We start from the raw sequence: 26,893 nt of genomic DNA on the forward strand, positions 1-26,893 counted from the left end.
ATAAAGATTATTATCATATGATAGAGTAAAGTTTCAGATTGTGCTAGAATATAATTCTGTGCTGCTGATTGCCCACAGTGCCTCATGGATGCCCAGTTTTGAGCGACTTGATCTTTTCTGACTCTATCCGATGGTGGTAGTGCCACACAACATGATAGAAGGTATCCTAGTATGAAAACATCTCTACAAAGTCTGCGCAGTGGTCACTCCTAACAATATCACTTTAAAATTAAATGTGATATTATAAGCCTGATTTATTTTTGGTGACATTAGATACAACATATAAAATATATGCAATGCATGCATATGATAAAGCCTGCTAATTTAGTGAAGACAATAAACTATTTAAAATAAACAGATTGATTCACTCCTTTGTTAAAATACTGGACATCATAAAACTGCATTAGGCTCCATCACCAAAAATAATTTTCAGACTATAATGCTGACTATTATAAAGGTGATTTGAAGGAGGATCAGCAGCACATTGGGCTAGAAATCAGTCTTTTCATCGCTGGGACCTTGGTTTGTATCCAGCCCAGGCAGATGGAATGAAAATATCTTCTCTCTGCTGAATATAAGGGTCCAATGTGAATGGAGTGTTGGTAATCTCATTTCTTAAGTGGTGTGTGCGTACAGTAAAGGTGCAAATTGCATTAAATAGGCAATCTTGGAGAACCCTTAGGATGGCTGGTGTGAAAATAAACATGTTTACCATGCTGCCGTAGGGAATGCTTTTTCAAGGTTTTGATTGTTCATACAGAATAGAAGGATGTTTTACTCTGCATCTGCTACATGCCACACTTGACCTGGAAGTGCTTGATGCTGACACTGGGCTTGCAAAAGAGGAAATGTGTTACATTCTTTGGCAATGAATCAGCCCCCTTGAAGTGTGTATAAAAATAGACACAAAATATGTATATAAATAAAGTTGTAATGTAAATGAAAGCTCAATTATGTTGATAATACGAACAGAAGTTTGACTATAACATTTATAACTAATAAACAATTTTAAATGATCATAGTTTTGGCTTTCTTATGAATAAACTAGGTTAATCCCCTCAGGGGTCAACAAATCACAACAGATAATGCACATTGCAATGGGAATGTAATGATATACAAACCATTGTTTTTTGATCCTCTTTAGTGCAGGTTACCTCCCATCATGCTGTGCAAATCTCTACTATTTTACAGGTGGAGAGACCTTACAGCAACTGACACAGACAGATGACATATTTATTAGCTTGTCAAAGACTCCCCTGTTCATGGAACACTCACCTAGCTAAACAAAACAATCAGTTTTTCATTGGATAATTTGTATGGCTCCCATTGCGAGCCTCAGCAAAGTGCTTGATGAGGCATAAAATGATGATTAATTAATTTACTGCTCAGTTGATCATCAAACTGAGAGGTTTATGATTCTCTCAGCGGTCATTGGTCTCCATTCAATGTGCAGCAGCATGAAGAGTCTTTACTCCAGCCTACTGCTGCCTTTGGTTTGACCTGAAGCATTGCATCCTGACTGAAAGTTTCACAGCACAACAGCTACACAGATAGTGGACCCTCTCTCCTGCCCTGTAGAAACAAAGAGGGTTTTCACATGTCTCATTACACAATCAATTAATCAAGTTAAGTTTTGTCTGACGTTGTTATCTTTAAGTGGAATCTTAACATACAATAGTTTCTTTAATACATACAGAATTGACCAGTTTGATTAGTTGAGCAAACATTAAATCATTAACTGTTGACAGAATTATAATGTTAATAAATGAATCAGGATGACATTATTCATGAGAAAGTGATGACAATCAGATAGACAATGATGTAAAATATTTATTTGGGGATAGTAATGAGAATATAGACTGAGATGAGCAAAACAAGAATTACGATCCTTTTAAGTGATAACAACAAGCTTTCCAGAGGCAGTTTTGTCACCATTTCAGCAGAAACATGCTGTAGGACCTTTCTTACAAGACAATTACTGAATTTTAATGGTGCATGCTACCAACATTAAATGATCTAGTGGAAGCAAGGCAGCAGCATGGAAAATGTCAACACATGTTATATTGTTGTCTTGAGAAGGCTCAAAGTTTTGTTGTGTATTTTTAAAAAAATCGCCAACCAGAAATCTGCATTTGTTTTACAAAAACTGCAGCTTCATGAAACAATGCCGCATTCCTCAAGTGATAGAGGCAGCATTCAATTTCTGGAGAAGGCATATATTGTGGGGTGAATAAACACTCCAGAAGCTTTGTGAGACTTGTCTGGCATGTAGAATATTAAATACATACTGCATTGGCACAGAAACTAAAGAAAGCAGGGAACCAGGTGAGGCAGCCAAGGCCCTAATGAGATGGCATCTGCTCCCATTTCATGTTTCCAGTTCCACAGAAAATACATTGATAGATAATCAACCCTTGGAAAGGCAGCAAAACTCACAGAATGTGCAGTTGTCATTTTAACAACCCTTCACTGTGCAAGCACAAAGTGGATAAAAATGTGGGTATGCTCTTAAACACCTCCATTCTTATTTCACCCAAAGGACATCATTCATTGGCCTTGGGTCAAAAGTTCCAATCAAGCCAGGGTATCAAATTACTCAAAATGTAGAAATTCCAGGAGCAACGATTGTGTAGTAGCTAAGTCACAGAACGGGTAAATGCTCTGTGAATATTGGTTAATCGCACCATGGCAACTGGTGGAATTTAAATTTAGTAAATAAATCTGTAATATTAATCTAGTCTCAGTACTGGTAACAATGACAACTACCATTGATTATTCTAAAAACTCATCTGGTTCACTAATGCCCTTTAAAGAAGCAAATCTGTCATCCTTACCTGGTCGGGCCTACATGTGACTGCAGACCCACAGCAATGTGGTTGACTCTTAATTTCTCTCTGAAGTGGTGTTACAAGCTACTCACTTCAAGGGTAATATATGGGCAACAAATTGTTGGCCTCAATTGTGAACATGTGAACAATGCTCACATCCCATAAAATAATTTTAAAAAATAAATATTCATGCACCTTATTTTCAATCTACATGTCCATTACGTTGACAATGATACCTAAAATAATTCTCTTTCTAATAGTAAATGCAGTGAGAAATTTGGCCTTTTGGTGCCTGCTTTTTAATTTGCCTTTTGTTTCATACTTTTCCTTTATATGCCTAAAATATAGAAGTGTATAGCTGAACATTATGACTGCTACATAAATAATATTGTGATCCCCTTGAGACTGATAACTGGTAAAAGGAAATTTAAATTTCCAGTGACTGGAAGGATTACACAACATAATCTCAAGTTTTAATACTTTTACTGTGACAGTAAAAGCAACATTGACTAAACACTATTTCAGCAGTAAACTGAGACTCTAAAATACAGAAACGTTTCCACATTTAACTTTCAAAACATCTGAAAATCCTCCTTCACCCTTATACTTTACTCTGTCCTTCATGCTCAGGCAACCAGTCCAAAATCAAGAATTCAGGCCGGGATTCTCTGACCCTGCCCCGGGCCGGGGAATCCCCGGGGAGAGGCACGAATCCCGCCCCGCCGCCGGGACGCCAGCTGCCCTATTCTCTGGCGCCGTTTTTCGGGGGCCGGCGGGATTCCCACCACGCCGGTCGGGGGCTGTTGATAGCGGCCCCTCTGGTGATTCTCTGGGCCCCGATGGGCCAAATGGCCATCATGCCATTCTGGGGGAGGGGGCAGGGGGATCCAAGCCCAGGGAGGCCCCCATATGGTGGCCTGGCCCGCGATCGGGGCCTACCGATCTGCGGGCGGGTTGGTTCCATGGGGGCCTTCTTTCCTCCGTGCCGGGCCCATGTAGGACTCTGCCATATTGCCTGGGGACCAGCACAGAGAAGGGAACCCCCGCGCATGTCCAGAAATACGCCGACCGTTCTGCGCATGCGCAAGATCACGCCGACCATTCCGTGCATGCGCAAACTCGCGCCGGCCCTTTGACGCCGGCTGGAGCTGCGGGAACCACTCCGGCGTCAACCTAACCCCCGAGAAAGTGGAGAATTCCTCACTTTCGGGGGCCGTTGATGCCGGAGTGGCTGGCGCCGGTTTTCACGCCGGCATGGGGAGATAGCCCCATTATTTCAGAATCCCTCCATCAGCTTCTGATTGGTTGCTTCTTTTTTTCCTTTGAATGCCAAATAACTGGTAATCCCCAAAATGACTGTCACAGTTAGGGATACTCTGGCCTTTCCTCCCTCCAGCCAAGGTGAGTTGAATCTTTCAGATTTATCTTAATCCACGAATTCCGTCTCTTCAATACAAACGCAAACTCCCACCCACATTCTGGATGATGACAATAGAGACAGCTCTCTCTCTTTTTCGTTCAGATTCTTGCAGACTGACATGTCTTGTGAAGTTCATGGCTATCATTAAAAAAATCCTGTAAACTGATGCTACAATATTTTCTAGGGGGCTGGATTCTCCATGGGATAACGGCAAAATAGCGAAACGTGATCGGCTTGAGAATCGGCTCAGACGCCGAAATCGGGGCTGACGCTGGTTCCGCACCGAAACAGCATTCTCCAGATTGATGACATCGCGGCCCCGACGCGCGGCCCGGAAGTGCATCTAATTATCGGTCGTGACGACCGATTCTCCGGGGCCTCAGCGATTCTGCGTCTCAGATGGGCCGAGTTCCCAATGGCGTATTTCTAATGTGGTATAAAAAATCATGAAGGTGGCGTGCTGACTAAGGTGGCTGCGAGAGGAGGTAGGAGGTGGTGTGAGGGAGACCGACCGTGCTTTCTGCGTTGGGCGGGAGGTTGCCCTGCCAGGGCCGGGGAGAGGAGAGGAAGGGGGAGGGAACATGCGGAGCAGCCGGAGAGCCCTTGACAGGACAGCCCATGCACCGAGCACCATTACGGTAGCCATCTCGCTGGCCACCCACCCCGGCCCCTGGATGTTCGAAGAGAAAATGACCACATGGGCGAATGCCACCCCGCTCATCGAGCACCCCACTGAACCGGCGACACCCACTGGGGGACCACCCAGGGCCATACCGATGGCAGCCCCCAGTGAGAGCAGTGCCATAAAACGGTGCACAGAGGAGCGGGCTGCAGAGGAGATGGTGGCAGCCGCTCAGGCTGCAGGGCTGCCCACCCAACAGGATGGTGAGGAGGAGGTGATGCCAAGGAGGCGCCTGATAAGGCCACGTGTCTACTGCGACCGCATGTCCTTTGATGACCTTGCAGACCGGGCATGCAGGAGGTGACTGCGGATGAGCAGGAAGACAGTGAAACACATCTGCCATATGATTGCACACCTGGCACCGCATGGGAATGGGGGAGGACAGCCCCCCTTGGTGGTCGTCAAGGTCACGGTAGCATTGCACGTCTACACGACGGATTCTTTCCAAATCGCCGAGTGGGGACCTGTCCGGCATCTCCCCGACATCGGCGCACAGGAGCATCCTTGCCGTCACGGATGCCTTGATTGCAATGCCGGACGGTACATACAGCACCCTGTGGACCACACCTACCAGGATGTCCGGGCAGCGGGCTTCACCGCCATCACCATCCTGCCTTCATGGATGCCCTGTATGCCAGGGCAGCACAATACATTGCCTTTGCATGCACTGAGCCCACCAGGTTGTCCAGACAGTGGGGATTCTGTGCCATTGCTGGCATGCCTCAGGTCCAGGAGGTGATCACGGGACACATGTCCTCCTATGAGTACAGGTCCATGAGGGGTTCCCCTTCACAAACCGGTAGCGGTTTCACTCCCCCAATGTGCAGCTGGTGCGTTACCACTGGCTGCACATCATGCACATCTGTGTCCGCTATCCAGGTAGCGTGCACGATGCCTTTGTCCTGGCACACGCGACTGGTGTAAGACACTTCCGAGGTGCCACTCCCTGAGTGTGGGGTTGTATCCTGTGCGACGTGGGCTATCCGCTGTGGTTGTGGCTGATAATGTCTATCCAGAGGCCTCAGACTGACGCTGAAAACCACTATAACAACGGCCATACAGCGACCAGAGACGTTCTCGAGCGGTGCATAGGCATCCTGAAGGCGCAGCTCTGGCGCTTGGACCGCTTTGTAAGGGCCCTGCAGTAGGACAGCACGGTAGCACAGTGGTTAGCACTGTGGCTTCACAGCGCCAGGGTCCCGGGTTCAATTCCCCGCTGGGTCACTGTCTGTGCGGAGTCTGCACATCCTCCCCGTGTGTGCGTGGGTTTTCTCCGGGTGCTTGGGTTTCCTCCCACAGTACAAAAATGTGCAGGTTAGGTGGATTGGCCATGCTAAATTGCCCTTAGTGTCCATAAAGGTTGGGAGGGGTTATGGGGTTGCGAGGATGGGGTGGAAGTGAGGGCTTGAGTGGGTCGGTGCAGACTCAATGGGCCGAATGGCCTCCTTCTGCACTGTATGTTCTATGTTCCATATCCTAGAGCCCTAAGAGGATCTTCTACATCATGGTGGCATGCTGCGTCCTCCACAAAATCACACAGCAGAGGGGAAATGTGCTGGAGGCAGAAGTGAAAGAACGCTATGCCACGTCCGACAAGGCGGATGTGGAGGAGGGTCAGGATTGACAGGACATGGGGCCTGGGCAGACTCAGGTGGCTCCGCACAATGTGTGCGCATAGGGAAACATGATTGACACCAGTTTCGTCAACTGGTGTGGTTGACTCACGTGTGATAGGGACATTGCAGCACATTGGGAATGCACTTGGTTGTTAACACAGTGGTTAGCACTGTTGCTTCACATCTCCAGGGTCCCTGGTTCAATTCCTGGCTTGGGTCACCATCTATGCGGAGTCTGCACATCCTTCCCGTGTGTGCGTGGGTTTCCTTCGGGTGCTCCGGTTTCCTCCCACAAGTCCAAAGATGTGCAGGTTAGATGGATTGGCCATGATAAATTGCCCTTAGGGTCCAAAAAAGGTTAGGTGGGGTTACTGGGTCGCGGGCTTAGAGTGGAGGTGTGGGCTTGAGTCAGATGCTCTTTGCAAGGGCCGGTGCAGACTCTATGGCCTGAATGGCCTCCTTCTGCACTGTAAATTCTATAACTAGGGAGCCTGGCCACCGGCAGCTCAACCGTCTCAACCCAACCCCACAACGCCTCCGCGCCCACCCCCATGAATACCATCCCCCCCCACTTCCCTGCACCCCATCCCCCACACCCCAGTACCAGTACCACCACCTCCCCTCCAAGTGTCCCACCAGCTACACCACAGTGTGTTGACCCGGGGTAGGCAGCATCAGACGGTCCGGTCCATGGAGCGGTGGATGATGATGACCAACTCCGTTGGTCAGACCTGTCTGGACAGTAGCTAGACTCTGGGGCATTGCTGCCCTCCGACCGTCCGCCACCCGAGGGGTTTCTACCCTACCTGATGTACCACTGGGTGTTGCGGGGTTGGGGCTGGGGGCGAGGGGCCCAGACGGTCCCACTTTGATCTTTGGCGGGCCACGGTGTTGTGACTGGGGGCAGGGGACACCATCCGGTTCCTCATTGTCTGGTGGTGACTCTGAAAGACCCAAGACAAGACTCATTGCAACTAGATTGCGGGAGGGAAAGGTGTGGTTGACTTATGTGTGATAGGAACATTGCAGCACATTGGGGACTCACTTGGTTGTCCCATATGGGAGGCAGTGGCCGAGTGGTATTGTCACTGGACTAGTAATCCAGAGACCCAGGGTACTCTGGGGTCCCAAGTTCAAATCATGCCACTGCAAATGGTGAAATTTGAATACAATAAAAATCTGGAATTAAAAGTCTAATGATGACCATGAAACCATTGTCGATTGTCGTAAAAACCCACCTGGTTCAGTAATATCCTTTAGGGAAGGAAATCTGCCATCCTTGCCTGGTTTGGCCGATACGTGACTCCAGACCTACATTAATGTGGTTGACTCTTAACTGCCCCTCAAGGGCAATTAGGGATGGGCAATAAATGCTGGCACAGCCTCCGCAATGGCGAGGGTCCAGCAGGTCCAGAAGGCCCCCTTTGGTTTTCTCTCTCTCCTGGCGGTCATGGGCCGCCTTCTCCTGGGGGACAGATAATGCACAATGTGAGACACTCATACACACACGGGGAAATAAGGGAATACACAGAGAATATACTGTTCAGCTGGTGGTGTTCTCTCGCAAACTCAGGCATCATATAAGGGTACTTTCTCTTTGTTCCTATGTATTCTTTGTTTATTCCCTTATTTCCCCTTTCTTTTCTTTTTGCTGTCACATTTGATTCATGGATGATTAATGGACCTGTGACTTTGAGGCAATGCAACTCGTAAATGTACTGTGCCTGTAATGCAAGCAGAGAATTTCAGTAGCAGGACAGATCAGTGATGACTCAGTTTGACTGATGTGGCTGGTGGCCAATTAATTGGCCCAGAAGGCAGTGCTCTGCTTGGTAACAGGTGATGATTGGTTCTGTTCCCACCAAAATGGTTCATAGACCAAAAGAGGTTTCTGTTGCACTTTTGGCAGTGAAGGGAGAAAAGCTCGCTTTTACCGCTCTGTTTTCTCCAGAAATAACTAGCAATTTCTCGCCAAAATGATCACTGTGTGAACCAAGTCTCTGCAGAACATGTTGATGCAAGCGGAAACCAGGGGCGAAATTCTCCCCAAACGGCGCGATGTCCGCCGACTGGCACCCAAAACGGTGCCAATCAGACGGGCATCGCACCGCCCCAAAGGTGCGGAATGCTCCGCATCTTTGGGGACCGAGCCCCAACATTGAGGGGCTAGGCCGACGCCGGAGGAATTTCCGCCCCGCCAGCTGGCAGAAACGGCCTTTGTTGCCCCGCCAGCTGGCGCGGAAATTACACCTTGGGGCGGCGCATGCGCAGGAGCGTCAGCGGCCGCTGACAGTTTCCCGCGCATGCGCAGTGGAGGGCGTCTCTTCCGCCTCACCATGGTGGAGACCGTGGCGGAGGCGGAAGGGAAAGCGTGCCCCCATGGCACAGGCCCGCCCGCGGATCGGTGGGCCCCGATCACGGGCCAGGCCACCGTGGGGTCACCCCCCGGGGCCAGATCGCCCCGCGCCCCCCCCCAGGACCCCGGAACCCGCCCACGCCGCCTTGTCCCGCCATTCAAAAGGTGGTTTAATCCACGCCGGCGGGACAGGCAATTTATCGGCCTGGAGAATCAAGTGGGGGGGCCCGCCAACCGGCGCAGCCCGATTCCCGCCCCCGCCGAATATCCGGTGCCGGAGACTTCGGCGACCAGCGGGGGCGGGATTCACGGCGGCCAACGGCCATTCTCAGACCCGCTGGGGGGTTGGAGAATGACGCCCCTGAATCTGATAACCCTCTCTGCAGAACAGTCTGGTCTAAAACTCTCCTGGAAAATCTGTGAGTAGGATATTGCTAACTGCAAGGAGGATCATTATGGGCTGTAAGCCAGAGACTTTAAAAAACACTCACACTGTGAAGAAAGTGCACTGAAGAACTCATCATCTGAAGCAATAACTCTTATCCTTTGGCCTTAATTCTTATTATTTTTACCCCTTTCTCCCGCTCTGTGTTTGTCTGACTTGTGTGTGTGAGTGGAGGGTGGGGTAGTTAGAGAGGCGTCAAGTATGAGCTCGACATTAAGCAGCTGTGTTTATTGTATATTTCATATTTGCTCTGGTTATAAATAAACAGCAGTTGTGTTTAAATCTACAAAGCTGGTGGCTGTATTTATTGGAGAGTTAAGGACCAAAGATTCCAGATATTTTTCTCAGAATTATTAGTTAATTTACTTGTGTTGTGACTCTGGGGTCTGTGGGGCTGGAATTGACCGCACACTAGCCCAGAGTGTCGTAACAATCATGAATGAACTATGGAGGCGGTCGATGGAGTTAAACGTGCCACCCCTCCTAGGACTCTGTGATCTTTATCTATTCCTTTCGTTCCTCTAAAGGGTGAAGCATCTGTGGAGTAATGCTCTGTGACAGAAGCTGCCCCTTCAGAGTCACCGGAGGAACAACTCATGGAGTTGTTGTCCTCACAAGTCTGCACTGTGACTGAGTACCAAGGGCATTTCAGGCCCAATCAGTCACTACCAAGCAGTCAGCCTCCAACTTATTCTCGTCCACAGTGTGAGCACCTCATGGGTGTGGCTGCGAGTGCAGGCCACCGAATTGGTAATATTACTGTGTGATTCACTTGTGTGCTTATGATGTGAATAATATTGAAGTGTTAATCAATCAATGGGTAAGTTGTTGCACTAAAACTGACTTGTGTTGTTCCATTTCATGTTGGCAAAACACAGGAGAATGGGAAGTGAGGGTTGGCAGAGCGACGGATTGTACTAGTGAAGATCGCATCAGATGGAGTGTCTGGAGTCTTCCTTCTCCTCCGCCCTCACCCCTTGGCCCCTGGTTTCCAGGGGTTTGTCTCTGTTCTGGCCGAAACTGATCACCATCACTCACAGCATATTCAGATAAGCTTGATCCCATTTCATCTAATGGCCTTCCTTCAGTGTAAATGGAGCATGGAGTCTTCCCAAACCTCCCCATTCTCCTCTGTCATTAGCCCATGAGACCTATTAGCAGAAGGTCCAACCCGCTCTCCACTATCCCACTGCTTTATCCTCCATGGTTCTGACCGTGACCACCTGCTTACAGTGAGCGGGTGCCTCTTCCCACTCCTGATGCTGCAGTTTAAACTCAGGGCATACTGGATTCACATTGTAAAATCTGGGGCGGACTTTGCCTGCCCCCTTTCCAGCCCTCAGCTACGAACAAAGTCCTGGGTGGGACTCTCCATAGCCCGATGCCGAAAACGTGATCGGCGATCGGGCGGAGAATGGATTCGGACCCCGAAATCGGTTTGATGCTGGTCCGCCATGCTCCGTACCCCATCCAAATAGGCATCATCATGATGCTCACCACATGCCGTTTCGGCGCTGTTGGTGCATAATTGGCTGGCCCATCCGCGATGCTCCGCCCAGGATGGGTCGAGTTCCCGACGACGCGGGACATGTGTGGTCTCAGCCAGTGTGCCGGCTGCGGACTGTGTCCAGCGCCGCGTCACTTGGCCAGGATCCGTACCGCTGGCTGGATAGGCTTCTGCTAGGACTGGTGGGTCTCGTGGGGGGTGGCCAGGGCATGGGCAGGGGGTGGGCTGTGGGGTCGCGGTTGGCAGATTAGGTTTCGCGCACGGCCAGTGCGATGTTATATTGCAAGACCGGTGCAGATCATCAGCCGTGTGCATGCGCAGTCCAGGACCCGACCATTCTCAGGCCGTTTTCGGCATGATCCGCGGGACTTTGACTCGGCGCCGGTGCTAGCCCCTCACCAGCACCGGAATCGGTGAGGGGTTGGCGCCAAATTTCCTGTCGTGAAAGTCCACACACACTACGCTGGCGTCAGCATTTAGTCTCATTCTCAATGCCAATTAGAGATTGGCTACAAATGCTGCCCTTGCCAGCAGCACTCATATCTCATGAACAAATACAGCAGGTGTTACTTCTAGTAAAGGAATCTCTTGCACCTCAGCAGTGCAATGTAAAAGTCACAGATTATTAGATTATTAGATTTATTTCAGAGTTATTTTTTATGTTTTGAGATTCCAGTGCTTTTCTTTTTGCCAATGGCAGGATTGAAGTTTTGTTCAGTATTTGAGACATTACCTTAGATTTTCGTCAGTAGTCATAACATTCTAAACACCGCATTTGCCTTTATATATTTCCCATGGATTTGTATAATTACATTCCTGCAGGATGTGTGTTAAACCTTTAATTGACAGATGGAACTGTTAATGCATTTGTTGATAGCCAGTCTTTGTTGTCAGCTCTTTGGTTCATCTTCAGAGTTTCTGTTATAATCTTGTCATTCTCATAGACTTGCTTTTGAATTATTTTGATCAAAATAACCGCACATAAAAATTTTCTGGAATATTCAATCGTGTTCACAAGATGTGAGCGTCACCCACAATGCCAGTATTTATTGCTATTTCTAATCGCCCTTGGGAAGGTGATGATGAACCACTGCAGTTCATGTGGTAAATAAAGTGCAAGGGCAAGCTTTAAGTTCAAAAATTAATGTTTTGAATATTATTTCAAAATCATCAATGTACTTTTTTTACAGTGTCTTTAAAGGCACTTCACAGAATCAAACAGAATTTCACAATCAACCATGTAAGGAAATTCGATGATAGGTGAGTCAAATAAATTCATATTCAGGAATGTGCTTAAGGAAGAAAGATTTGAAGAGCACGTAAGGATCCTTCCTGTTTATTCCTGGCCTTTATTTTGCCGTTCTTATTTTTGACCCATGGATGATTAATGGGCATGTATCTTTAAGTCAAGCAGCAGAATTCAGAAGTTACAGGAGAGAACGCTCTACAAAGCAAGTCTATGACAATGAGAAGATTATAACAGAAATTCTGAAGATGAATCAAAGAGCTCACAACAGGAGCTTCAGACTTGTCGGCACCAGAGAGCGAGAGATGGGGCGGGGCTCGGTTTGATTTATTGGCTGGTGACCAATGAATTGGCCCAAAAGGCCATACTCTGCCTGGTAACAGATGGTGATTGGATCCTATCCCAGTGGAATGATTTTCAGAGTCCCAAGGAGTTTCAGTTTGACTCATCATGGCACAGGGACCAGATCCTACTCTCCTCCGTATTTTCTCCAGAAAGGCTGTATTCCTAGGGCTGCAGAGAACCCAAATAAATGGATCTACAGGATAATCATTACAGACTGCAAACAAAGACAATAACCTTCTCTATCTCTCCAGAAAGGTAACAGAGTGCTGTATTTCTGAAACTACAGTGACCTGAATGAACCTACAATACAACCACAAACTGAAAGCAAGATTTGAAGAGGAGTAAATGCTGGAAATCACAATCTGAAACAAAGACTATTTTTTTCCCTTTTTCTTATGATTTGTTTTTATCCTTTCTTCCCCCCTCTCCCCCGCCCCTGCCACCACCATGCTTCTCTGTCCTGTGAGTGTGTGGAGGGTGCGGGACAAGTTAAAGTGGGGAATTAGGAATTAGATAATAGTTAACCGGTTGTATTTGCAACATACGTCATTATAGTTTTTGTTATAAATAAACAGTTATTGTGTTTACATTTACAACATATTTACAAACCTGGTGACTGTAATTATTGGGCAGCCAAGGGTCAAAGACTTTGGGTATTTTTCTGAGAATTATTGGTTAATTCACTTGTGTTGTGGCTCCGGGTCGAGTGGGGCTGGAATTGACCATGCACTAGCCAAGGGTTGTAACAAGCAGCAGAGAGGGTTAGGAGGGAAATTCGAGAGCTTAGAGCTCATCAGATGAAGAGACAATTGTCAATGGTGGAGCAAATAAAATTTATGATATTAAAAAGCTGGAATTGGAGGAGTATAGCTATCTTAGTAGGTTGCAGGGCTGGAGAAAAATACACCGAAAAGGAGGCATGAGGTGATGGAGGGATATCAGAGCAAGGTTGAGAATTTTTAAATCAAGGTATTCCTTAACTGGGAGTCAATACAGGTCAGTGAGCACAAGTATAATAGGGGAAAGGGACTAGGTGTGAGTTCATACATGAGCGGTAGAGTTCCAGATGGCCTCAAGGTAGAATGTGGAAGACCAGCAAGTGGTGCATTGGAATAACCACGACAAGAGATAACAAAGGCACAGAGGAACATTTCACCAGCAGGGGAGCTGTAGTGGAAACAGTCAGCAAAATTATGGAGGTGGAAATAGGCTGCCTTTGACATGGGGTTCAGATATGGGTTCATACATTCTTTTCAGGATCAACTGAAACCCATTCATCAGCCCTCATAATATCTCTCCCCTTGGAAATGTTGTTTGTAAATCAAGTTTCGCACTTTGGGTAGGATAAATATTGTACATTCTGCTAAGAATCTCAACTAACATGCAGATCTGTAGTTATGGAGATTGGTTTTAATTTAGGTTTAAGTAATTACATAATTACACCAGAGTTTAGATTTAAAATACTCATCGTACCTCTTCTTTTCAATACAAGTTGTGCAAAAACCTGCTTTTAGATAACATATAAAGAATAGACAAAGCAACTATAGGTGTAGTACGACATCTACCCCTTAGTCTTACATTGTACTTTTACAGCATTTAAGATAATTTAGTGAAGAAATTAATGTATATCAATGTATATTTTCCCCTGACTGACAATGGCAACTGCCTTTCATTGACTGTACAACACTTTGTAGTACTCCAAGTACAGGATAAGGCATGTAGAAATGAAATTCTTTCTGTCTCACATCACTTAACTTATAACTTTCCAAAATGACAGTAAAAGCATTAAATGTAAGTTGACAGTGTTTAGGGCAGTACTGAGAAAGTACTACATCGACTGAAGTGCCAATTTTTGGATAAGATTTTCAAATAAGATCTGTTCTTCCGGTTCCAGCACATGTGAAATATTCTGCTACCGTTTAAAGAAGATAATGGGAATTCTAACCGTAGCCTGGCCAACATTGCTTCCCATTTAATGACAGCAAAAATAAGGGCAACACGGTGGTGCAGTGGTTAGCGCTGCTGCCTCACGGTGCTGTGGTCCCAGGTTCAATCCCGGCTCTGGGTCACTGTCCGTGAGGAGTTTGCACATTCTCCCCGCCCCGGCAACCCAAAGATGTGCAGAGTAGGTGGATTGGCCACGCTAAATTGCCCCTTGGTTGGAAAAAATGAATTGGGCACTCTAAATTTATTTTTTAAAAATAACAGCAAAACTATATCGTCTGATCAGTCATTCATTTGTAATTTGTGAAAATTTCCTGTGCGTAATGTGAGGGCCCTGCCTGCTGATTCTCTTATTTTCCATTTCTTTATTTTTGCTGTTAATATTTTGATTCACGGATCCTTAATGGGCATACACCTTTAAGCCAAGCAGGGGAAGAAAGTTACAAAACTGTGCTAACAGTTGAACAGCAAAACTCAGACTTTTTGGTACCTGAAGGATTGGTGGGACTCGGTTCGATTGTTTGGCTGGTGGCGAATCAATTGATCAAAAGGCCATGTTCTGCCCGGTAACATGCGATGATTGGATCCTTCCTGAGTGGGATGATTTTCAGAGAGCCAGGGGAAGGATAGTTGGACTGCTGGACTTCCAGAGGAAGGTCGCTGCTCTCTCCCTTGTGTTTTGCCCAGAAAAGCTGAAAAGCTGTACACAGAATCTGCATGAATCGACTGTGAAAACCTCAAATTGAAAACCTAAATTGAAGAGAAGGAAGATCTGCTGTAACCAGTCAACGGGAATGCCGAAGAGTGGGAAAAGTGAACGCAACGTCTGGAGAATTCAGGCCATTAACTCTGCTGCTCTCACCACAGATTCTTCCAGACCTCCTGAGCTTTTTCCTGCATTTTCCGTCTTTAGCTCCATTATCTCCTAATATTTCTTCGTGTCAGATTTCATTCAATCACACTTCTGCAATATACTTTGGGATGTTTTACTACAGTGGCTAGTGCAGTGACTCCCCAGCTCATTACTGCATAAAGGACGTCACCAATGTATTGTTCAGGAAGACTGGAATGTTTGTGCACTACCACACCTCCATGTGCAAGGTATAACTGAATGAGTGCACATGGCTATTAGACACCCTTAAACAAGAAGTGCATCCAGTTGATTAACATGCAACTTGTATGTAACCATGGAAAACACATCCTGCAGGCCTGTGTCTAGTCCCTGGAAGCCATCATGGTGCATATAAATGTTGACAATCTCAGGTGCCACAGCTGTTCAATACCCGTGCATACCTTTTGGACTGGATTTTCAGGGACAAGGGGTACCCACTAAATACTTTTGATGTCAATGAAAAACATTTAGCAGCAATCAAAGAACACTACAATTTCTGCCTCTGGTAGACCGAACAGCCATTGGCCTCCTAAGATTGCCTGGGTCCATGGGTGGAGCACGCTCCAGTGAGGGTTTCCGGGATCACAGTCACTTGCTTTGCTCTGCACAATTTTTCACTGTAGATGGGGGAGGCCTTGCAACCAGAGGATTTAGATGAGTGTCACTCCTTATCTGATGAGGAAGATTCGAGGGTTTGGAACAGGCAGGACAGGATGATGCATCTCCTGAACTGGAAGCCAGAGCAATTGGGAAACGCACAAGCTAGAGGCACAGGAGATCCTAATTCACACACTCTTTCTGCAATCATAATGCCCTTTGTCTGCCAAAAAGGCCTCCATCCATGTTGGCATCCATCTCCTTCCACTTGTTACTCAACATCACCTCACGCTCAGCCTCTCCATGCTCACTGCCATATCTGAGGTGATGTGGATACTGTCAGCCTGCCCTCACACAGGCATGCAACTGAGGTTACAAGACACCATTCACTGCACTAATCACCCACTTCTCAATATATAACAACAATTTATTGAATCATTACTATCAATCCTTAAAATGTTCAAACTCTTCACATCTGTGACCCTGTGGTGCGTCCAGATAATTTCCTTCATATCCTTATGAGTGATTCTGAAGTGTGATCTCTGCATTTGAAACTGAATTGGAGGCAGACTTCTCGGAGCTTCCCCATGGTTTCGGATGAACATGACGCCCATCTCCCAGCTGCGTGAAGTGTGGAGGACCCCAGCAGAGGTGAAGGAACCCTCCTGTGTCATCATGGCTACTGGAGCTGTGATCATTGGCAAAGGGGATGAAGTGATGCTCTCCACACTCTGAGAACTCTGACAGAGTTCCCCAGGTGTGGAAGGCAGTCACTTCTCCTCCTTCAAGCTGCATAATGGCACCAATCACATCACAGAAACGGAGGAGCATCCGGCGGAGACTCCAGGTGCCTTGTTCCCCTCTCGCCTTATCACTGCTGGCTACAGCTCTGGTTTAAGGCAATGGCATGCATCTCTGTGCGCATCCACTGACTGGTCTGCTGGATCTGGCTCTCCATTAGGGTCACAAACCTCTCAATGAGGAAGCAATGCACATACATGCCTGAGATATGGCAGCACTCATTGCCTGTATGGACTCCTCCATTATCTGCACATGAATACACATGAATTCTGGCAGCTCCGCCAGATTTTCCCTTACCTGTTGCTGCAACTCCAGGTTGACACATGAGCTCACAGCCTCCTCACTCTTCGCTCATGCTCCAATTTTGCTATTTTGATTGACCAGCTGCCCTGCACTTTTGCCAATTCGAGGGCCTCGTCCTCTGCAGGCATTAACCATTCCAACACTGGTCTTGGCCCTCGCTCTGCTTTTGTGGGCATGATTCTCCTGCAGGTCGAAGGTGGAAACTGAATCTTCAAACAAAGATCAGCCAACCATATATGCAGCTGACATTTTCTGGCCAATGATTCCAAGATGTCTCCCTCATATATCACCTCTCATGGGATGTGAAGGGCGCTGTCAAAGGTAGACAGATGCTTGCCACCTAGATGTGGCCATGCAACAACAGGAGGTGCTGATGGCAGGGCTCATGGGGCCAATCCTATTCCATGTGGCGATTTGTCAATTGCAAGGATCAATGACCTGAACGATAAGTAAGAATCACCTTGGCACAGCCAGTTTTGTGGCACTTCAGTGCTGCTGGTCCCACTGGCTCCGACTTCTGCTGCTATCTCCATCCAGGCTTCCACATCAGGAAGGGGGAGTCCCGTCTTGCCACCTTTTGGGAAAAGTACCTTTTCTTGGGCAGCCTGGCAGAGAACTAAGAGAGAGATTTCACCAAACCGAGGGGTCTTCTGGGGTCTTCCCTCAGGCATGTTTGCTGCAGACTCCTGGGGTGGGATTTAACATTCCCCTACCGACCGGTCTGAATGTAGGGCAGTATGTTAAATCCAGTGGCCAATCTTCCCACTGCTTATTCACCCAACTCTGGGGTGCTCTGGCACTAGCACTCGTCCCGCTGCCAGGGGTACAGTTGGCTGGTGCTGCCCTTGCCAGTGGTACGCTCCATGGCCCCCGTCCTGCAACCCTTGTAGAGACATTGCCTTGGGTGGGACACATGATGCACTGCCGGCAGGTGGCGCTGGTTAGGGAGGGGAGGTATAGCGGAGGCTGGGGTGTGGGGGTGGTGGGGTGGAGGGTGGGGGCTGCAGTATGGGGAGTGATGGAGTCAGGACATCCATAGGGCTGGTCTCACTTTGCAGAGCCACGGACCAAGTGAGTGGTCTGTGGGAAATGCAGAAAGATGGCCACCTTTCAGGCCATGGAAATGGTGGTCCATGCCTGGACACCTGGTCACACTGGCCCCACGGTCTGTCCACTAGTCACCACCCCCCTCCCACCCCCTCCGCCGGCCGGTGGCATGACTGGCAACCCACGGTCACGCCTCTGCGTGTCATACCTCCTCTCTCCCCCTCAACAGGCACGGTGCCTGTTTCCCGATTTTTAAAAGTACAAGTGAACCTCACCATCGGGAATGATGCCCGATGGAGGTGGAGAATTGTGGAGACCCTGGAGAATACCAGGTCAGGCCTGCTGATGATATGCAAATGCTGTTTACTGTATGCGTGGAGTAGAATGCATTGGCGCCGCCGTTGAGGCACCGGCGAATGGTGATTTGGTCACGATTTTGGCATCAAGACCAATTCTCTGCCCAATTGCCTTTCCTGATTTCTGTATCAGCCAATGGAGTATCCCACCCCCAGTTGAGCTGTTGATATCCTCCCTTGAGCCTATAAACTGCCAAAGCCTGAAGGGCAACTGGTACTCCCTTCAGTGGGCTCCTTGCATCCTTTTCGCCGGAGGGGGGAGGGGAGGGGGAGCTGAGGGGATGGCTGGGGGGGGGGGGAGGGGGGAAGAGGGGGGGGAAGTGGGAGGGTCAGTGAATTCATTGCACTGTATAGTTCAGCTCCTGGTCCCTGTGGTGTTGGGTGTTCTGACACACAGATGAGCCAACACGGTTGTATATGGTACAACGCTATTTTATTTAAACTTACTATTTACAGTTTGGTCTTTGCACTCTGCACGTGGGGGTTCCCTGCTTGTGATGTTTTAACAGCTCTTTCTTGTTCCCTTCTCCCCAGACCTACTGACCACCAGGTGTCGTGCTCGTGCTTTTTATGTGGTTGGTGTTCTTGTCTGTGATTGGTTGTGGTGTTGTGTACTCTGATTTGCCTGTTAGTGTGTCCATCATGATGTGTGTGTTTGAATATCATGACATCCCCCCTTTTTACAAAGATATGTGCCTACGTGGTAATAAATATGATCGTGTCGTGAGTGCATCTAAGAGTGTGTGTGTGTCGTGTGCAGCATGTGCATATGACGGAACTATGTACATGGGGCGATGTCGGGTGCGTCACATGAACCAAGTTGTACCATAACATAACATAACATAAATGCGAACGAGAGAAGAAGAAAAAAAAAAAAAACTTGAACAGTTGTCCAGTCAGACGACATCTGGAATGATAAACAACAACAGGTTATCATGTAAAATTGTGCAACTTGTTAAACATATGAACGGTATTATAAGTCCAGTCTAATGGGCTTGCGACGAGTTCGGGTTGACCGTCAGGGTGGCACACCACTCATCGGCTGGATTGATGGCATTGACCTTGTTGACATCAATGACGGAAACGCGGAAGGCATCCTGGTCATCTGCATCACTTAACTGGAAGTCTTGATGCGTGGGCTGGACGGTCCTGACTTGTCTGCGAGATTGTCGAGGATGCGCCGGATCCATGGGTTGAGCCGAACGACAGTGGGCTGCGTAGTGGCCCATCTTGCCACATCTGAGGCACTGTCGGTTTTTTGCAGGACATTGCCCTTTTAAATGTAGAGCTCCACAATTGCCGCACGTCATGACGTCACGGCGTCCGTTGCGCCACTGCGCATGCGCAGTGCGATCTTGCGGTGGGCGCGCCTGCGCAGTGCGTCCCTCGTTGTGGCCGTTATTTGTGGCGCGCACCTGCGCGGGAGACCGCGAAAAGCGCGGGAAGCGGCCGCTGTCGTCCGGGCCGTGGGTCGGGAAGTAATCGACCGCCTGGATGCGTTCGACGTCGTGGGCGGCCTGGCTTGCCGATTCGACGGCTGGGGACCCCCTCCGTGCCAACTCGGACGCCTGAAATCGGGCAAAACGGCAGGTAGCATTTTCGTGGAGGACACAGGCTTCCACAGCAGACGCTAAGGTGAGGCTTTTCATTTTAAGAAGCTGCTGGCGTTGGCCACTAGAGGCAACGCCAAAAACAATCTGGTCCCTGATCATGGACTCTGTGGTGGTGCCGTAACCGCAGGACTGCGCTAGAATCCGGAGGTGCGTCAAGAAGGGTTGAAAAAGCTCCTCCTTACTTTGCAGGCGTTGCTGAAAGAGGTATCTTTCAAAACTTTCATTTACTTCAACTTGAAAGTGCTGGTCCAGTTTGAGGATGACCGTGTCATATTTGGATTGGTTTTCGCCTTCTTCGAACACCAGTGAGTTGAAGACGTTGGTGGCGTGCTGACCTGCGTAGAAGAGGAGCATTGCAATCTTCGTGTCATCCGAGGCATTCTGTTTTTCGGTGGCACGGATGTACAGGTCAAATCGCTGCCTGTAGAGCTTCCAGTTGGTACCTAGGTTCCCCGCGACTTGCATCGGCTGCGGTTTGTCGGTGTGGTCCATGTCCAGAATGGCAGGTTAGTAGGCAGGTATCGATCCACTCCTGTACCATGTGGTGTTGGGTGTTCTGACACACAGATGAGCCAACACGGTTGTATATGGTACAACGCTATTTTATTTAAACTTACTATTTACAGTTTGGTCTTTGCACTCTGCACGTGGGGGTTCCCTGCTTGTGATGTTTTAACAGCTCTTTCTTGTTCCCTTCTCCCCAGACCTACTGACCACCAGGTGTCGTGCTCGTGCTTTTTATGTGGTTGGTGTTCTTGTCTGTGATTGGTTGTGGTGTTGTGTACTCTGATTTGCCTGTTAGTGTGTCCATCATGATGTGTGTGTTTGAATATCATGACAGTCCCCTCCTTGGGAATTAAATTCAGCTCATAGTGCAATTACAGCCAGAAGGTGGCCTTAAGCTCATCAAGTCCATGCTGGTGCTTTGAAAAGCAATCCAGTAAGTCCCACATCCCCCCAGCGCTGAAGATGTTATACCTTTAAGACTTCATCTAATTTCCTTTAGAATTCATTGATTGTCTATGCTGCCACCATCTTAATGGGGAGCGGGTTCCCGGTTATTATCTCTTGTTATGTAAAATGATGTTCTTCCCCACATCCTCCCTGTCTCTCTTACACTATTATGACAGTCTGAGGATGCAGGATTGACCATTTATCCCCATTTAGGTCAGAGATGAGGAGAAATGTCTTCACCCAGAGAGTGGTCGGCCTGTGGGATACGTTACCACGGCAAGTAGTTGAGGCCCAAACATTGCATATTTTCATGAAGCAGTTGGATATCGCACTCAAGGTGAAGGGGATCAAAGGATGTGAGGGGAAAGCAAAATTAGACAATTGAGTTGGAAGATCAGCAGTTATCAGAATGAATGGCGGAGCAGGCTCGAAGGACCAATTGGCCTCCTCCCGCTCCTATTTTCTATGTTTCTATGACCCCCACAAAGAATATGGTGAATTACCGATTGATCTCCCCCTGGGGATCATGGAGTATGAGTTTCCATATTGAGCGGGCGGATGTCCCGAGCTGGGACAAGAGTGTTGTACACCATGGCTGCGGTTCTATTTCCGTTAAGAATGAAACCTTTGTTTTGCTTAACATAGAACATACAGTGCAGAAGGAGACCATTCGGCCCTTCGAGTCTGCACCGACCCACATTAAGCCCCCACTTCCACCCTATCCCCGTAACCCAATAACCCCTCCTAACCTTTTTGGACACAAAGGGCAATTTAGCATGGCCAATCCACCTAACCTGCACATCTTTAGACTGTGGGAGGAAACCGGGGCACCCGGAGGAAACCCACGCACACACGGGGAGAACGTGCAGACTCCTCATAGACAATGACCCAGCGGGGAATCAAACCTGGTACCCTGGTGCTGTGAAGCCACAGTGCTATCCACTTGTGCTACCATGTTTCCCCCTACTGTGCTTAACCTGGCCTCCGCTGGAGTTATTACATTGGCGACAAGGAGCAAGAATGGGATTCTGAGCAGCTTTTAAAGAAAGAAGACAAGTCCAGTAAAAAAAAATGGAAATGCCCTTCTTTGGAAAATTAGAGCTGTACAATGCAAGCTAAGAAGACTGGACCCTGTATGCTGAGCACATGTCTATTTCTTTCGTGCCAACAACATTGAAGAGGATGAGAAGCAGACGGTAATCTTTCTGACTGCATGCAGGGTCCAGGCATTTAGCATCGTAAAAAACCTAACATTCCCGGCGGCCCTTGACTCCAAAACTTTCAACATGCTCGTACAATTAGTGCAAAATCACTTAGACTCGAAGCCATCAATCATCCTCCAATGTTAACATTTCAATATGGCTCGGGGAACCCCAGGGGAACCCACTACAGAATTCCTTAGTAGATAACAGATATTGGCAGAATAATGCAAATTCAACTCGTCCCTGACCGAGATGCTATGCGATAGCTGGTGTGTGGAAATAATAATGTCAGAACCGAAAAGAAATTGCTGGCGGAGCTCAACCTAAATCTGAAAAGGGCCATTGAGATAGCCTTGTTCTGGGACGTAGAAACTTCAAGGGATACCGGACCGTAATGTTCTCAGGATGGGGGGAGGAACGTCATATAGAGAAGCCTCCAGTTCAAGTGGAGGCACTCATGTATATTAACCATTATTGACCAAATATTCCGTAGGCATGCCCTGGTGGTCAAAGAAACAACAAGAAAACCCAGATATACCTGTGAAATCTTTCTGGAGGAATGCAAATGTCAGCTGCTGGGCAGAACCCAGGCAAGGTTGTTGAAGTCAGCAATACACGTACCACCCAGGCAAGAAACCACAGTGAACTCAGGTATATCAGCCTCCAGATGAAGGGATGATGGAATTGAACTGCATCATCATGACCAAAGTCACCCCAATTAGGAAAAGGCTACTCATGAACAGTCATTCCGTACGGATAGAGGTAGACATCGGAGCTGCCACCTCTGTCATTGGTGTCATGTGTGTGACACACATTTAATTGCCTTCGAACAGGTATCCTGCCCTTAGACCTAAGAGATATCAAAGATAAGCTAATCTCTGCAAATCCCAGGGACCACCACAACCTCGGTAACCTATAGACAGCAGTCGGCCCAACCTCCCCACATAATCATGCGAACATCAGGACCAAGTCTCATTGGCAGGGATTGGCTCCAAATGATCTGACTGGACTGGCTGGAAATTTTTTAATTGGGGATTATATGAGATCATTACCAAATACCCAGAAGTCTTTCAAGAGGGCCTCTGTAAAATAAAAGGAGCAAGTGCTAGGATCTATATTGACCCCACTGCCGAATAAGGCGGTCTCATATTCCTTCCTCAAGAAGTTGTGACTGAATTTGGGCAGTTGTAAACCTTTGGAAAATATGACCCAGTGCAGTTTGTGGAGTGGGCTGCACCCGTTGTTCCAGTCCTCAAGCCTGACCAGTCGGTCCACCTTTGTGGGGATTATAAACTGACAGTCAACAGGGTTTCAAAACTGGACCAGTACCCATACATAGAAGATTTGTCTGCCAAATTAGCAGGTGTCCAGACATTCACGAAGCTAGACATGAGCCACATCTACCTCCAGCTCAAACAAGATGAACTGTCCCGTAAATACATCACATTTAACATACAAAGGCTTGTATGAGTAAACATGCCTTCCTTTTGGAGTCTTGTCTGCATGTGCCATGTTTCAGCGTGTCATGGAGAATGTCCTTCAAGGGCTACCGAAGGTGACAGTATACCTCTGACATTTAAATTACAGGGGATACAGAATGGGAGTATCGAGTGAACTTGGAGGTCTTGAGGCATTTTCAAATGCAGGAGTACGTCTCAAATGAGAAAAATGCATATTCCAGGTGAGCGAGGTAAGTTACCTAGGATACCGGGTGGACAGAAAGGCCTACATCCCATGGAGGGCAAGGCCAAGGCCATTGAGGAGGTGTATATCTCATGAAATTCAACAGAACTGACATTGATAAATTAGTATGGAAAATTCATCACAAATTTGCCTTCTCTACTGGCGCCACTACATCTGCTGCCAAAAAACCCACCAGAAGCGGTCATGGGAGGTGCCACACGATGAAGCCTTCGTGAAAGTAAAGCCAAACTACTGTCATTAAACATATTAGCCCTTGGTCAATCATTTGATTTTAAAATTCTTATATTTGTTTTTAAACCTTGTCCCTTTCTTATCTTTGCAATCTCCTCCAGCCACACAATCCTTTGAGATATCTGGAATCATCTATTTCTAACACTTGAGCATCCCTGATTTTAACCACTCCAAGGTTGGTGATTGTGTCTCCAGCTATCTAAGCTCTAAACTCTGGAATACCCTTCCTATGTCTCTCTACCTCATTTCCCCCCCTTTGAAACACTCCTTGGAACTTACCTTTTTGACCAAACCATCTGACCTAATATCTCTTAATGTGATGCGGTTTGTTTTGCGATGTTCCTGTGAAAGGGCTTGGGAGGGTTGATCACATTAAAGGCATAATATAAGTTGTTATTGTTTTAACACCTGAAGTATTCAATCAATATTACCCCCAACATTCTCAGAGCCAGCATATGCAAAAAATTCTGGTTACTTGCTAAATTACATCAATGCATCTTATGAGTCAGTGATATAATGAAGGTTATGACTGCAATCACATATTGCATTCTTACTGATATATCAATATCTACATTGATTTCTAGCTCTCCTTCAGTAGTGTTTAGACCGACATGAATTCCTGTGGTTTTTTTTGCCAGGACAGATTAAGAACATTTTCCACTATTATCATAAATTGCTCCAATATAATTTGAAAAATACCACCTTATTGAGAATTGCCAGCAAAGAGCACAAGGACGGGGTTGCAAAGTTCAATGAAAGTAGATCATCCTCAGGAACAAAAATCAAAAGCTTGGAGTTGTCCTGAGGCATATTGATGTGTCTGCAGTGAGATGAAAGATGTATTCACATGAAACACCTGGGTGGACATTTGAAACAGACGGTATCTCTTTTGATAGATGACATAGTTTAAATTTAAAAGTGTCAGCAATCAAAACTACACAACCTTCTCTGTTACACATCTCAGGCTTAATGTAATGTTCAAAGCATTTTAAATGAATTTAGTTCGAGAAAATGGGAACAGAAATCAGCTGCCATGTTTATTTATGGTAGTTATGAGACTATTTTCTCTTTGTTGCCAAAATTAATGACATTTATGAAATGTTTTATCTTAAACATCCTTTGTTGTACCTCACAAACAGTGTACATTCATAATTGCAGTAACACATCTCTTTCTAAATGTTCTAAATTTTCTAAATGTCTTGCTACTACTTCCTTAGTAATGAATTATTATTGTAATGGTAAAAAATTGCAGCATGCTGCTGTGCAGAGGGATCTGGGTGTTCTTGTGCATGAATCACAAAAAATTGGTTTGCAGGTGCAGCAAGTAACGAAGAAGGTAAATGGAATGTGTCCTTCATTACAAGAGGGATGGAGGAAGGTTATGTTGCAGCTGTACAGGGTGCTAGGGGACACACCTGGAGTACTGTGTGAAGTTTTGGCCTCCTTACTTGAGAAAGGATGTACTGGCACTGAAGGGTATGCAGAGGAGATTCACTCGGTTGATTCCGGAGTTGAGAGGATTAGCTCATGGGGAGAGACTAAGTAGACTTGGACTATACTCATTAGAATTTAGAAGAATGAAGGGGGAATCTTATAGAAACATATAAAATTATGAAGGGAATAGATTGGATAGAAGCAGGGAGGTTGCTCCCATTGGCAGCTGAAACTAGAACTAGCGGATGTAGTATCAAAATAAGGGGGAGCAGATTTAGGACTGAGTTGAGGAGGAACTTCTTCACCCAAAAGGTCGTGAATCTGTGGAATTTCCTGCCCAGTGAAGCAGTTGAGGCTACCTTGTTAAATGTCTTTAAGGCAAAGGTAGATAGATTTTTGAGCAGTAAAGGAATAAAAGGTTACGGTGAGCGGGCAGGTAAGTGGAGCTGAGTCCACAAAAAGATCAGCCATGATCTTATTGAATGGTGGAGCAGGCTCGAGGGGCCAACTGGCCTACTCCTGCTCCTAGTTCTTGTGTTCTTAAGTTCTTATGAATTACAGCATTTTCCCAATGGCTGGCTCATTATTTCCCATTTTCCGTTTCCCTCCTTTCTTGAATAGATGTTCAATATATTTGTAGTTTTCCTGTCCCCTTGGACCTTTCCAGAATCGATAAACACTGGAAGATTACAACCAACGCATCCAGTGTTTCTGCAGCCACTTATTTTAAGACTTTAGATTTGTCAGTCTAGTCCCATTAGTATTGTTAGTATCTTTCTCTTTAATGCGAGTGATTGTTTCAATTTCGCCTTTCTCCTTTTGCCCCATGATTTTCGTATCTTCTACCATGAAAACAGATGGAAAGTACTTGTTCAAAGTCTCTGCCATTTCATTTTTCCTGTGACTAATTCCCCACTCTCACCCTCTAAGAAACCAAAGTTTACTTCAGCTACTCTCTTCCTTTTGATATGCTTGTCGAAGCTCTGAATGTCCGTGTTTACATTTTCTACCAGTTTATGCTCCTCTTCTCATTTTCACTTTCTTTCAGTCATCATTTGCTAGTTTCTAAAGTTTTCCCAATCAGCTGGCCTGCCACTAATTTTGAAGAATTGTCAGCATTTTACGAACATAACATATGAATTAGGAGCAGGGGTAGGTCACTTAGCCCCTCGGTCCTGCTCCACCATTCAATAAGATCATGGCTGATCTAACTTTAACCTCAACTTCATTTCCAGCCTACCTCTGATAATCTATCATGCTCTTGCTTATCAAGAGACTATCTACTTCTGCATTAAAGATATTCAAAGACTGCCTCACCCACTTTTTGAAGAAGAGAATTCCAAAATCTCACAGCCTATTGATAGAAAAAA

General features: G+C 46.8%; 1 long non-coding RNA gene across 1 annotated transcript in view; it reads right to left on the reverse strand.

Annotated features, from left to right (window-relative positions):
• Positions 1 to 273: 273 nt before the first annotated feature.
• LOC140425785 (uncharacterized) overlaps positions 274 to 26,893 on the reverse strand; it is a 78,217-nt gene continuing 51,597 nt past the window's right edge. The window contains exon 3 of the long non-coding RNA XR_011948004.1: positions 274 to 1,572. This is a non-coding gene — a long non-coding RNA (uncharacterized lncRNA). The remainder of the gene's footprint in view (positions 1,573 to 26,893) is intronic.

The sequence above is a fragment of the Scyliorhinus torazame genome, chromosome 6 (genome assembly GCF_047496885.1).
Source record: "Scyliorhinus torazame isolate Kashiwa2021f chromosome 6, sScyTor2.1, whole genome shotgun sequence".
Lineage (NCBI taxonomy): Eukaryota > Metazoa > Chordata > Chondrichthyes > Carcharhiniformes > Scyliorhinidae > Scyliorhinus > Scyliorhinus torazame.